This window comes from Tiliqua scincoides, chromosome 2 (genome assembly GCF_035046505.1).
Source record: "Tiliqua scincoides isolate rTilSci1 chromosome 2, rTilSci1.hap2, whole genome shotgun sequence".
Taxonomy (NCBI): domain Eukaryota; kingdom Metazoa; phylum Chordata; class Lepidosauria; order Squamata; family Scincidae; genus Tiliqua; species Tiliqua scincoides.
In genome coordinates, this window is record NC_089822.1 from 256,298,690 (window position 1) to 256,313,799 (window position 15,110).

General features: G+C 47.7%; 1 pseudogene; it reads left to right on the top strand.

Annotated features, from left to right (window-relative positions):
- The first annotated feature begins 4,736 nt into the window (after positions 1-4,736).
- Positions 4,737-4,854, top strand: LOC136642756 (5S ribosomal RNA; annotated as a pseudogene).
- Positions 4,855-15,110: the final 10,256 nt, after the last annotated feature.

Consider the following 15,110-nt stretch of genomic DNA (forward strand, 5'->3'; position numbering starts at 1 on the left):
AAGAATACCGAGCTGGATGGTCCAATGGTCTGACTCCTTTACATGGTTTATAACTTGCATTTATTCTAAGACTTTAACATAAGAACAGCCCATCTAGTCCAGCTTCCTGTATCTCACAGTGGCCCACCAAATGCCCCAGGGAGCACACAAGACAGCAAGAGACCTGCTTCCTGGTGCCCTCCCTTGCATCTGGCATTCTGACATAGCCCATTTCTAAAATCAGGAGGTTGCACATACCCATCATTGCTTGTAACCCATGATGGACTTTTCCTCCAGAAATTTGTCCAATCCCCTTTTAAAGGCATCTAGGCCAGATGCCATCACTACATCCTGTGGCAAGGAGTTCCACAGACCAAACAAAAGTGCTAAGTGCAAATTGTATGTTGGGGCTCCTGTCTTAACGTCCTTGCCAGATCAGTGGCAAAGGCATTCAGCAGTTTCACATGTTGTGCTTGCTTCCAGTTTCTTTGCAGTGACATTTTCCCGTGTCCCTTTCATTCCAATTCTCTTCCTTTGCACCTCAGGGATATCAGTGACTTGGGATCAGAGAAGAAGAAGTGTCTAGAAGACACCGGCTTATACATTCCAGACTCTTCATTAGGAAGCTGCTCTGAAGGGGTCTTTCAAAGACCAGTTGAAAGATACTGTTTTAGTGACCTGGAATTGACCGTAAACTAGGATACACTAACCAAGCCCCTTCAAAGAAGCTGAAACCACAAATCTTTTTCCCCCCAGTTTTATTGCCACAAAGAAGCTGATTTAGCAAGTCTTGGGGAAGCAGTTGTAAGCAGTCAGACCTATGGAACAGGGCTAGTCCAAGATCTCCTGAGGCCCCCTTACTGCCCCCTTACCGGATGATGTGCCAGCCTCTGCTCCTCTCACTCCTAGCTCAGCACTCTCCTCTCTATATTTCCTCCTCCTCTCTGTTCCCCCTCTTCCAATCCAGAGAGTGGAAAAGCAGTGGAGGTAAATCTGTGGACAGATGGGTCATCCCTCCACCAATCCCTTGCCTAAGGCAACCATATCAGTTGACCTCTTGAATGGGCTAGTCCTAAATGGGTGACAACGGAAGACAGTTAGGACTCCCTGTTGGCTCAGGGAATCAGTCTTCCCGTGTGCACCATCAGAACTGTATATGGGTTACCATACACTGAGTATAAAAGACAGGACCTGCCCCAAAGAGTTTCCACTAGAGTCCTGCAAGGAACCCCTTGACTTCCTCTGTTCAAACTTGAACTTTCATTCAGTTCTTTGACGAAAAGACCAGAGCTGCATGTGGGATGATGAGAGCAATATATGGGTCTTCCTTTAATGTATATTTCACCCATCAGAATGATGAACGTTTTGTGAAATATATCTGAGATCATCCAGAAAACAAAAATCCAACTTTTTTCCTTTCCTTGATAGGTCAGTTATAGTTTTCTGAGTCGAGCTCAAAAAGATAAAATTCAGTTTCCTTTTTTCTTCCGGGTGGTCCCCAAACAAGAACCCCCTTTCGTGGGGATTGCCAAGTTACTCCTGCATTTCAAATGGACATGGATCGGGCTCCTGGCTCCAGACAATGACCATGGAGAAAGGTTCATCAACACCTTCACAGATGTGATCACAAAGAGGGGTCTTTGTGTTGCCTTCTCAGAAAGAATCCCAGTGCTGAATTTGGAATATGAGCAGTTCGACATGGAAGCATTTCTGATGCAGGATCAAGTCAGTGTAGTGGTGTATCATGTGGACTCCAATGCAATACTGATGCTGGCAGCATTAATGAGGTTATTTCATATGAGAACTAAGCCAACTGCAGGGAAAGTCTGGATTGCAGTGTCTTTACAGGACCTCAGCTTGAGATTGTTTTACAGAATGGCTGGCGTCCAGCACATCCATGGTTCTTTGTCTTTCTCAATCCAGGAATGCAAGCATACAGAATACAACAATTTTGACTCACAGTTGTCTGCCATCCAACTATTTGGGGAGAAAGCATTTCATTGTTTTTATTCAAGGTCTGTGTTTTCTGTGAAAGGCTACATAAGATGCATTGAGAAAAAGAGAAGGGAGAGCTTGCCCCAGGGTGTGATTGAAAGAGTTCTGTCTCAGGACAGTTACAGTATTTGCAAGACTATCCAGGCTGTGGCACAGGCCCTCCACGCTGCATTCACATCCAGACCACTGATTCGGAGACTGACAGCGGGTGCCAGAAGGCTAGAGCATGAATTGGCCCAGCCCTGGCAGGTATTCCTCTTTCCTCACAGATACCTGGACTGACCATCAGTTGTGCAATTCCAGGTCTAGGCTCTGAAACCTTTTCAAACGTTGCAGTGTCTATTATTGATATCCCACTAAAAATCCCCTCTATAGCAAATGGCGCGTTTAGAGTTAATGTTGAGAGAGGTGGAGTTTTCTGGGGGGGTGCTAGAAAAAAAGTGGAAAGACCCCCCTACCTCCACGCTATACTCCCAATCCAATAGGTGGTCTCTTGAGACTTCTACACAAGACAGTACTAAACCTGCAAGTGCTATGTTTGGTGTTACACATTCTTTGGCCTGCCTCTTCTCAACAGATTCAAGCTGTGTAGTTCTAGGGGATCTACCTTCATTACTGGAGGAATCCTCAGTTTGAAGCAGGGCCTGCAGAACTGTCACCATCGATAACTCATCCTGGATGGAATCCATCCTGGTAGGAGCTGTCATTGGCTCCATCTGCCTGTAGATGCTGCATATACAGCTTCCAAGACCTGCAGCACCTACTTATAGGACAGTGGTTCTCAACCTGAGGTATGGGTACCCCCAGGGGTACTTGCCAAGAACTTTAAGGGGTACTTGGAAAAGCATTGAATAATGGTGGGAAAAGGCAGGTCCGTATTAGAATGCCTTGTGGGGCTTATGAGGGGCACAATTTATGGGGATGGGCTGCCAAGGGGTACGCAAGTCAAAAAATGTTGGGAACCACTGTTATAGGACAGTGGAGCTTGGGTGCCAGCAGAGCACATCAAGGTTATCAGGAACATGCTGCAAAGCTCCATGGTCGTTTTTAGTCTGCATCACACCTGTGCAGGTGGAGCTCTTTTAATGGGCAGGGCTGATATATTTAACACCCTTTCCCGTTCTGTAAATGTAGCTTCACGCTTTTCTGAGAAACTCCCATTTCCACAATACTTCCATGGATAGATTTTATGTGGATGAGGATGGGGATCTGACAGGTGACTTTGATATTGTGAATTTTGTGGGGTTTCCCAATCATTCCTTGGCTTCAGTGAAAGTTGGGAGACTGGAGAGGAAGAATGTTACAGAGATTCAGCTCACCATTGACCAGGATGCCATTGTGTGGCCCAAAGCATTTAACCAGGTAGGAAACCCCAATGATTTCACTTTATCCCCTTTAATATCATCAACTGACCTCTAAGGACTTGTTTTGTACTATCCATCACACATAAAGGGTGAGATTCCTGCCCAAAATATGTGACTGATACATGATCCAGGGCAAGCAGTGAGGAGAGAATAATCAGACTGGAAGTAGATTACATACCAAGTTGCATTGGAAAAGAGGTAGAGAACTGGGCCAAGCCCCATGGTGGCTAAACAAGGGTGCAGTCAATGGGGTGCAGAACTTGGGCACGTCCCCTGCATAGGATGTCATCAGCAGGAGCACCCAGGAGCTGCCTTGGGAACTTGTTTTGAAGGACCTTGATCAAGCAGAAACATCAGGCTCAGTACAGGGCAAACTGAGAAATTTGCCAAGGTGCATTGATCAGTCATCTTTCCCAAGGGCTGTGTGAGACGCAGGATGTAGTTCATGGTACAACAAGGGTACACTTCTGTTCAAATTTATCTAAGAGGAAGTGCTACATAAAAATACAGAGATTAGCACCCTGCATAATAAGAACCTAAGAACAGCCCCGCTGATTCAGTCCATAGGCCCATCTAGTCCAGCTTCCTGGATCTCACATTGGCTCACCAAATGCCTCAGGAAGCACACAAGACAACAAGACTCTCATGGTGCTATCCCTTGCATCTGGCATTCCGAGGTAACCCACTTCTAAAATTAGGAGGTTGCATCATGGCTTGTAACCCATGATGGACTTTTCCTCCAGAAATTCCTCCAGAAATTTGTCCAATCCCCTTTTTCAAGGCATCTAGGCCCGATGCCATCACCACATCTCCTGTGGCAAGGAGTTCCACTGACTAATTACGTACTGTTAAGAAATGTACATGAGTAAAGAAAGTACCTGATGTACCTTTTATATGTATCTGGTGTATTTTTTCGTTCAGTATTTCCATTTTTACGGTGTAGCTTTAATACTGTACAAATGCAACACACTCCAAGAGTTCGGGATGAAAGAACTCTTTAAATGAAGATTAATACGTATCAAAATAGGAACTATTGGCAGGAAAAGAAAAAACCAAATGGAGAAATTGAAAGTTGATTCTTTTGCTGTATACCCTGAGTGGGGTGTATTATAAGAAGCCACAACTTCAAAAATGTACCACTACACCATGTTGCTAACCTTGATCCCATCAGCCAAATGGGGATATTCTTCATTCTTTTAAGAAATCACCTGCACATGATCATCATGTGGCTGGATGATGCCTTCCCCTATAATTTAAGAGTCTGTCCAGTTTACTTGTTGCTTTTTAAGTTGCTGAATTCTTTTGAATAGTTTCAGGTTCTTTTGCTACTCCCAAATGGCTGGCACCTTGCCTAGTGGTGAAATGGAGAGATAGAGACACACTGCACATTGTACCACTTCCAACAGTATGTTACCCTGCACATGCCTGATCTCATCTGATCTCGGAAGCTAAACAGGGTCAGGCCTGGTTAGTACTTGGATGGGAGACCACCTGGGAATACCAGGTGCTGTAGGCATATACCATAGTCTTTCGAGACTGAAGGTTGCCAACCATTTTCTCTGGATATTTCCACTTCACTTTGCTGGTGCTTAACTTTAAAGCCCTACACATGATGTAGCCGCAGGGTAATTTTTTACATGACTTCTCATTTAAAACATATCTCTTCCCCATGCTCTTTGAACATCTCATAAATTCTGATTTGAGTGGCTCAATCACCTGGAGTATTGTGTCCAATTCTGGGCAGCCCACTAAGAACATAGGAACATAAGAACAGCCCCACTGGATCAGGCCATTGGCCCATCTAGTCCAGCTTCCTGTATCTCACAGTGGCCCACCAAATGCCCCAGGGAGCACACCAGATAACAAGAGACCTCATCCTGGTGCCCTCCCTTGCGTCTGGCATTCTGACATAGCCCATTTCTAAAATCAGGAGGTTGCGCGTACACATCATGGCTTGTACCCCGTAATGGATTTTTCCTCCAGAAACTTATCCAATCCCCTTTTAAAGGTGTCCAGGCCAGTCGCCATCACCACATCCTGTGGCAAGGAGTTCCACAGACCAACCTCACGCTGAGTAAAGAAATATTTTCTTTTGTCTGTTCTAACTCTCCCAACACTCAATTTTAGTGGCTGTCCCCTGGTTCTGGTGTTATGTGAGAGTGTAAAGAGCATCTCTCTATCCACTCTGTCCATCCCCTGCATAATTTTGTATGTCTCAATCATGTCCCACCTCAGGTGTCTCTTTTCTAGGCTGAAGAGGCCCAAACGCTGTAGCCTTTCCTCATAAGGAAGGTGCCCCAGCCCCGTAATCATCTTAGTCACTCTCTTTTGCACCTTTTCCATTTCCACTATGTCTTTTTTGAGATGCGGCGACCAGAACTGGACGCAATACTCCAGGTGTGGCCTTACCATAGATTTGTACAACGGTATTATAATATTATAATATTATATTATCCGCATCACCTGGCAGGACAAAGTTCCAAACAACACAGTCCTGGAACGTGCTGGAATCCCTAGCATGTATTCACTGCTGAAACAGAGACGCCTGCGTTGGCTTGGTCATGTCGTGAGAATGGATGATGGCCGGATCCCAAAGGATCTCCTCTATGGAGAACTCGTGCAAGGAAAGCGCCCTACAGGTAGACCACAGCTGCGATACAAGGACATCTGCAAGAGGGATCTGAAGGCCTTAGGGATGGACCTCAACAAGCGGGAAACCCTGGCCTCTGAGCGGCCCGCTTGGAGGCAGGCTGTGCAGCATGGCCTTTCCCAGTTTGAAGAGACACTTTGCCAACAGTCTGAGGCTAAGAGGCAAAGAAGGAAGGCCCATAGCCAGGGAGACAGACCAGGGACAGACTGCACTTGCTCCCGGTGTGGAAGGGATTGTCACTCCCGGATTGGCCTTTTCAGCCACACTAGACGCTGTGCCAGAACCACCTTTCAGAGCGCGATACCATAGTCTTTCGAGACTGAAGGTTGCCAATACAATTATAATATTAGCCGTTTTGTTCTCAATACCTTTCCTAATGATCCCACTGTTAGAAAGATGCAGCCAAACTGGAGCAGGTTCAGAGGAGAGCGACCAGGATGATCAGGGGGCTGGAGGGCAAGCCCTATGTTGAGGAAAGGTTGAGGGAACTTGGCATGTTCGGCCTGGAGGAGAGAAGGCTGAGAGGGGATGTGAGAGCTCTCTTCAAATACCTAAAGGGCTGTCATATGAAATCAGGGAATCATTTATTCTCAGCTGTCTCTGAAAGTAGAACTAGAAACAGTGCATACAAACAGCAAGAGAGGAGAGGAAAGGAAAAAAATTCCTGACGGTCAGGGCAGTTCGGCAGTAGAGCAGATTGCCAAGAGAGGTGGTGGACTCTCCCTCACTGGAGGTCTTCAGACAGAGGCTGGACAAGCACCTGTTGGAGATGCTCTGAGAGGATTTCCTGCCTAAGGCAGGGGGTTGGACTAGATGACCTATTAGTTCCCTTCCAACTCCAGCACATTTTCTATTGTGAAAGTCTCCTTGTGGGATTCTCGACCTCCGGAGGTTCCTGTGACCAATACCCTGAGAGCATTTTGCAGGCTTCAAGGACCCTTCTGTGTCAAGGGGGCTCATGGATCAGGTTTTGGTGGTTGTGATGGCAGGTTCTACGGTACTTAGCTGCTGTATTTGATTTTCTTTGTCTCTTTTAAGTGACAGCTTTTGTCCATTTCTCCTTTTAAGAATGAATGTCTGTCAGTTTCAATTGTTGTGCACCACATTGCAGACTTGCTTTGATGGTGAAAGGAGGTTTAAAAATTACAGCATTTTGGGTCCGATCCTATCCAGCATTCCAGCATGGATGCAGCTATGCTGATCGGCCATGTGCTGCATTCTACAGTGGGGGGGAGGCAGTCATGGAGGCCTTCTCAACACAAGGGAAAACGTGTCCCCTTAATTCAGGGCTGCATTGCAGCTGCATTCGCATTGGTACGCGTGGACGCGATTGGGCCCTTATGGCACAACCACATCCTCCAGTTGTACCAGTGGCGAACATGCCAGTTGTGAACCTACCATTAGGTCCGATGGGCAAATGCCCCAGGCAAGAGCCTCTAGGACCCCGTGGAAGCCTCTCTGAGGCTCCCGACGGGGTCGGAAACTGTGCTTCCAGTTTTCCAGAAGCACAGTCTATAGCGTCGGAGAACCTCAGAGAGGCCTCCCCGATGTGGGCTCAGGTCGTGCGAGGCTCTGTGATCCTTAGGTGTGGGGGGGGGCGGATTTGCACATGGGGGATTGACAACAGCCCTCAGAGGTGCAATTGTGGACCTTTGCCCCGGGTGCAGGGCTGGGGAGGTCTGCTGCTGGTGCACGCTCCACTGGCACACGCTGTCGCCAATGTGCTGTAAAGCATGTTGTGATAACACACCAGTTAAAAGCACCAGTGGGAAACCTCAGGTAGCAGTGCATGGCAAGCAAGCCAGCTCAAGAGGCAGAACAGGGCAGAGGGAGGGTGTAACAGAGGTGGTACAATGGGGCGGAGGTGGCAAGGGGAGCAGGGGTGAGCAGGCCGAGCCTGGGGGAGGGATCAGGGGCATCGGCACATGCCATATTCTGTCCCCCTTCCCAAGCAGGATCCACCAATGTGGGGCAATGTGGACGTGTGCCAGCAATGTGGCAGGTGCAGGTCTGAGTTGTCCCATTGTAGCCGCTTTATGCCCCTTCAGAGCAGAGAAAAGAGCTGTTTATGCCCCTTCAGAACCTCTTCCCGTGTTTGGCTGATGTTCTTTGACTTTCTGCTCAGACCCTGCCTCAGTCTAAGTGTACGGAAAGGTGTCGTCCTGGATACGTCAAGGTGATGAAAAGGAGAGTCGGTTTGCTGCTACGACTGTGTTCCCAGCGAAGGGTAGACCGTCTTCGCTCAGGAGGGTAAGGGGCTCAAGGGGGAAGGCTGGCCATGAGGAAGAGGGCAGTAGGAGGAATCAGCATGATCCACCGGTGGGACCGGATGCTTATTCCCATTGGCCCAAGCCACACAGAATTAGTGCACTGTGCATAGCATGCTCACCATCTGCCTTACATGCAAAAGGGGCAGATGCGTAAGTGAAGATAGGTTTGAGACAGGACCAGGAAGGTGGACAAGTCACACAGTGAGTAGCACTGTAGGGGTTGGGCTTGCTAGTAGTGGGAAGGATGGGGGAAAGGAGAAGAACCAGAATAATAGAAGGCACTTCCCCAACTGCATAGTCATGAGTAATGAAAAAGTGCTTTTCAGATGCAGGTCATTACACCAGCTGCCCAGAAGATCAGCATCCAAACAAGGACCAAGATCAATGCATCCCCAAGCATATAAATTTCTTATCCTACAAAGAACCCTTGGGAATCATCCTTGTTTCCTTTGCTCTATTCTTCACCCTTACCACTGCCTTTGTTCTCAGAATCTTCATTCAGTTCCATGACACTCCAGTAGCCAAAGCCAACAACCGTGACCTCACCTACATGCTCCTGGTCTCCCTCCTGCTTTCCTTCTTGTCCTCCTTTCTATTCATTGGTCAACCCTGGAAGGTGTCCTGCCTTCTCCGACAAACTTTCTTCAGTGTCATCTTTTCAGTTGCCGTCTCTTCTGTATTGGCCAAAACGGTCACTGTGGTGGTGGCATTCATGGCCACCAAACCAGGAAGCAGGATGAGGAAATGGCTGGGGAAGACTTTGGCAAACTCCATTGTCTTTTGTTCCTCCATTGTTGAAGTAGGCATCTGCACGGTCTGGCTGGGAGTCTCTCCCCCATTTCCAGACTCTGACATACACTCCCAGCCTGGTCACATCGTACTGCAGTGTAACGAAGGGAGCGTCATCATGTTTTATGTTGCCCTTGGCTACATGGGCTTTCTGGCCGTAATCTCCTTCACTGTGGCCTTCCTAGCCAGGAAGCTGCCAGCCAAGCTGATCACCTTCAGCATGCTGGTCTTCTGCAGTGTGTGAGTGTCCTTTGTGCCCACCTACCTGAGCACGAAGGGGAAGTACATGGTTGCTGTGCAGGTCTTCTCCATCTTGGCCTCCACTCTGGGATTATTGGGTTGCATCTTTATGCCCAAATGCTACATCATTATATTGAGGCCTAATCTGAATACAAAGGAGCATTTAATTTTAAAATCAAAAGATGCCATCTAAGATGATATTTGAGTTTGAAGACTTTGCTTTTAATTCTGTTTGTGCTTTGCTGTTAGAAAACTCAAATACTTGCTGTGCGGGTGAATCCATTCCTGGACAGTGTTGCAGCACATCGCTCTTTACTTCACATACCTTATACATGAAAGTAATAAAAATAATTAAAGTAAATGTACGCATGAATATATGACACTAGAGTGGCCATATGAAATTTTGTTTTCATTATCTACATATATTTTACCACTTTTTATACCCCTTTTGCCTTGCTTTTCAATCTCTAAAGGGTCACTCATGGTGGCTTACAACAGAAATTAACATGAACATTTATAAAACATCACAAATGAACAATAAATAGTAATCTACATTTAAAACAAAATGAATATAATAGGGGTTAGAAGAACTAGTTAAGGACTAAAAGACAGTAGCTAACTGGGAACTGGGAGCAATAAATCATGGGGTATGAATTCATCCGGAACATCTGAACAAACAACAAAAAATAGTTTGCTAGATGGTGCAAAAATGACAACAAGACCAGATGGATCCCGCAGCGCAGAGGATTCCACAAAGCTGGGGCTGCGGCAAAATGGACCATGTCACATGTTCCACAAAATGAACTTGGGAGTAGGAATATGGGAGCAGGATCTCTGATGTTGAACAAAAAGACTGAGCAGACTCAAGTTTTGAAAAGTTAGCTCCTTGAACCTCCTGGTTCCAGACCAGTAAAGGCTGCACAAACAACCAGCACCTTCCGTAGAGCATGGAAGCACACTAGGAACCCATGGAGAAGGCAGAAAATGGGAGTTAGATGCTCCCAGTCCTGAAAAGAACTTGTGCATCCCATTCTGCACCGCCTGCAGTTTCCAGAATCCTTTGAAGGATGCGCTCTTAAGAGCGACCCCATTTTAGCCCTTCATCACCGTCTGATTCCAACTAGACTCTTGTGAAAATGTCCAATTGAAATTGATGGACTTCTACGTTTGCACACTCTGCCTTCCCTTGTGCTTTATCCCTAGGGGCAGGTTCCACATCAAAGGGGGAGAGGTAGGACAGAAAGTTACGCAGCAAGCTGTGAACAGAGTCAGGAGATGACCGATACAGGCAGGATATCTGCTATACAGCCATTTATTCCAGGATTTGGCATGGTTTCCAATGCAGCCTATACCTTCATCTTGACAGGGCAGGGGTAAAGGAGGTTCCTCTAGTCTTGCTCCTACGTTGAGCTCTGCTAGCCCCTGACCCCTTTTACATGAGTAACGCCCTATGGAGGGTTGAGGGATATGGGAGGGGCTCACCGACCTGGGTTCCCCACTTGCTTCGCCCCTTCTGCTGCCACTCTTCCTGCTCTCCGTGTCTTTTCCTCTTGCCCCTCTGCAATCTTCTGGTTTTCCTGGCTGTTCCCTTGTTGCTCATTTGGCCTCATCTCTTGGCTTTCCACCAGTCTCACCACTGCTGCTCTGTCCTCCTGTTTCCCAATGTGCTCGCCCATGACCCTGGTTTCTTCTGCTTTCCGCATCTTCCCCCCTTCCCCCCAGTTCAACTTCATCTAGTTCCTTCCTGTCTCTTCTACCTTCTCACCTCTCCTTCCCCTTCCTTGAAATTCTCCCTTCCGTCTTCACTGTCCCCACCTTTCCACACTTCTACCCTGGCCTCAGACTCCAGGTTCCTCCTTGTCTCTGTCCCCATTGCTCTCTCTGCTTCCACTTTCACTGCCTTCTCCCTGACTCCCCCTTTGTCTAGAACTGTAATATCTCCTGCCACCCCTTCTCTTTCCCCGTCCCTGTCTGAGCCAACTGTGTTGTGACTCAGCTCCTGCAGTTGGGCGAGATGTTCAGAAGCCTGGCACTGATGCCTCTGCCAGCCAGGCCTCATGCACTGCAAAGGCACTTCTGGTTTCTGCTAAATCCATTGGGCACAACATTTTTTTTTTCCAGCAGTTCATGTCAACTTGATGCATATCTGAAGCTTAACATGCGTTTATACTGTGTATGTGTTTATATAACACATTTTTATACTGCCCTTGTTGCGAGCTGCGTTGTGCCCAGGCCGCTCTGGAACCACTCCGGTCTGCTGCTGGAGCTCCGCCAACGGCTTGGCACGGCAGACAGCTGCACAGCTGTTGTTGTTTCTGCGCCTCAAGGCCGAAGCACTATCACCCCCGGCGACAAGGAAGACTCAGAGGCAGAGGTTCTTGTCACTGAAGTAATGATGGCTTCTTGCCTACATGCCTCTTAGAGAGAATTAGACAAATTTCTGGAGGAAAAGTTCATTACGGGTTACAAGTCATAGTAGGTATGCTCCTGGTTTTAGAGGTAGGCTGCCTCTGATTGTCAGATGCAGGGGAGGGCACCTGGACGCAGACTGTGTCTTGTCTTGTCTTGAAGCATTTGATGGGCTGCTGTTATATACAGAAAGCTGGGCTAGATGGGCCTTTGGCTTGATCCAGCAGGGCTCTTCTTATATTCCTATGTTCTTATGTGCGGTGCAAGGGCAGCAGGTGAGGCAGAACTGCCCCCTCATGTTACATGGAAAAGCACCACAGCTGCTCCACCTGCTTACACCAGAGGAAGCTCTCGTTATAGCTGAGAAAGTGGGTCTATGGAGTGTTTCCTTGGGTATAAGCACACGTCCCTGCAGCACACAGCCTGTCATTTCACAAGCAGATCCTTGCACCCACCCCTGCTCCCTCTCTCTGCAATCCTGCATTAGCCCCACCCCTGCTCCCTCTCTCTGCAATCGTCCATTAGCTGCACCTCTGCTCCCTCTCTCTGCAATCGTCCATTAGCTGCACCCCTGTTCCCTCTCTCTGCAATCGTCCATTAGCTGCACCCCTGCTCCCTCACTCTGCAATCCTCCATTAGCTGCACCCCTGCTCCCTCTCTCTGCAATCGTCCATTAGCTGCACCCCTGCTCCCTCTCTCTGCAATCGTCCATTAGCCCCATCCCTGTTCCCTCTCTCTGCAATCGTCCATTAGCTGCACCCCTGCTCCCTCACTCTGCAATCGTCCATTAGCTGCACCCCTGCTCCCTCACTCTGCAATCGTCCATTAGCTGCACCCCTGCTCCCTCTCTCTGCAATCGTCCATTAGCTGCACCCTGCTCCCTCTCTCTGCAATCGTCCATTAGCCCCATCCCTGTTCCCTCTCTCTGCAATCGTCCATTAGCTGCACCCCTGCTCCCTCTCTCTGCAATCGTCCATTAGCCCCACCCCTGCTCCCTCTCTCTGCAATCGTCCATTAGCCCCACCCCTGCTCCCTCTCTCTGCAATCCTGCATTAGCCCCACCCCTGCTCCCTCTCTCTACAATCCTGCATTAGCCCCACCCCTGCTCCCTCTCTCTCTGCAATCCTCCATTAGCCCCACCCCTGCTCCCTCTCTCTGCAATCCTCCATTAGCCCCACCCCTGCTCCCTCTCTCTGCAATCCTCCATTAGCACCACCACTGCTCCCTCTCTCTACAATCCTGCATTAGCCCCACCCCTGCTCCCTCTCTCTGTAATCTTCCATTACCTGCACCCCTGATCCCTCTCTCTGCAATCCTCCATTAGCCCCACCCCTGCTCCCTCTCTCTGCAATCCTCCATTAGCACCACCACTGCTCCCTCTCTCTACAATCCTGCATTAGCCCCACCCCTGCTCCCTCTCTCTGTAATCTTCCATTAGCCCCACCCCTGATCCCTCTCTCTGCAATCCTCCATTAGTCCCACCCCTGCTCCCTCTCTCTGCAATCCTCCATTAGCCCCACCCCTGCTCCCTCTCTCTACAATCCTTCATTAGCCCCACCCTGCTCCCTCTCTCTGCAATCATCCATTAGCCCCATCCCTGCTCCCTCTCTCTCTGCAATACTCCATTAGCTGCACCCCTGCTCCCTCTCTCTGCAATCATCCATTAGCCTCACCCCTGCTCCCTCTCTCTGCAATCCTGCATTAGCCCCACCCCTGCTCCCTCTCTCTGCAATCCTGCATTAGCCCCACCCCTGCTCCCTCCCTCTGCAATCCTCCATTAGCCCCATCCCTGCTTCCACAATCTTCCTTTCTGCTCTTCCACTCCTGCATCTTCAAGTCACTCTGCACTCAAATAAACATCTATCCTATTTAACCTGCAGACAGGTATCTCTTCTGGGCCTACACACGTACACAGCACAATGTTGCAATTTGTTGTTATGCATCAGACGGCAGTGGTGTAGCTAAGGGGGTGCAGGGGGTAGCAGTTGCACCAGGCATCAAGTTTTAGGGGGGCAACAAGCTGAGCTTGACACTAGTGACCAAAATTATGAAAATCTTGGTATGTATGAACAATACCATCATGTTATATATCATTGGAAAGGTAATTTAATGCTGAATGCAGTGCAACAAACTGCAATGGAATATCTGTATTCTATCAAAGGTTATGGCCAACTAACTAGAAAATGAAAACACAACTGCCTTATGGAACAAAAAGTGAATTTGCTTAACTCCAAACTGACCTGTGAGACAGATTGTTCTACGTGCCAATGAGATATTGTTATGATACAGCATGGAACCAATAACTTTTCATTTAATTAATTAATTAATTAATTAATTAATTAATTAATTAATTAATTAATTAATTAATTAGCTACACCACTGCAATGAGGTAAAGTAAAATCCAGAAATTTCTGTTAACGACACTGCACCCTTTCTGCACCCTTTCTGCACCCTTTCAACTAACTAGAAAATGAAAACACAACTGCCTTATGGAACAAAAAGTGAATTTGCTTAACTCCAAACTGACCTGTGAGAGTGATTGTTCTACGTGCCAATGAGATGTTATGATACAGCATGGAACCAATAACTTTTCATTTATTTAATTAATTAATTAAATTTGATTTTTGTCATGCGGGTGGGTGGCTACAAAACATTTCACCTCAGGTAGCAGATATATACCTTACCTATGCCACTGACTGGGGGGAGGCAGCAGAGCAAGTGGGTGGTGAGCTGCTGGGGAGAGGAAGTGGGTTCCTCCCAATTTTCACTTTTTGAAAATTCTGAGTGTGATGTCACTTCCTTTTGTGACATCACTTCTGGGGCAACATTTTGAATTTGGCACCGGGCAACACGAACATTAGCTACGCCACTGCACTGAGGTAAAGTAGAATCCAGAAATTTCTGTTAACGACGCTGCACCCTTTCTGCAAAAGAAGAAGTCATTTGACTCATGTTCATTGAACGTGTTGCCCTTGAAGCTCAAAGGCAGGGTGAGTTTCCTTGCCTGGCATGCCCAGTCCCAACTGACCCTGCTGAGGGAAGGTGTAGCAAAAAAAAAACCTTGTTTATTGCTGGTACCAAAGCAAGGCAGCAAGGAGGCATAGCCTCAGATCATGCCCAAAGTTCAGCTGGACGCAGCCAGTCTTTTATACTCAGCTCAAAGCAATACAGTTCAATAGGCAAAAGTTAAGAAAATTTCCATCTCTGCCTCACTCAAGTTCCCCCTTTACACCTCTTTTAGGTTGCTGCTCTTTCAAGATAACACAGACCAATGCCATTATGGGTTACAAGCCATGATGTATCTGTGCAACCTCCTGATTTGAGAAATGGGCTGTGTCAGAATGCCAGATGCGAGGGAGGGCACCAGGATGCGTGTCTCTTGTTGTCTTGTGTGCTGCCTGAGACACTTGGTGG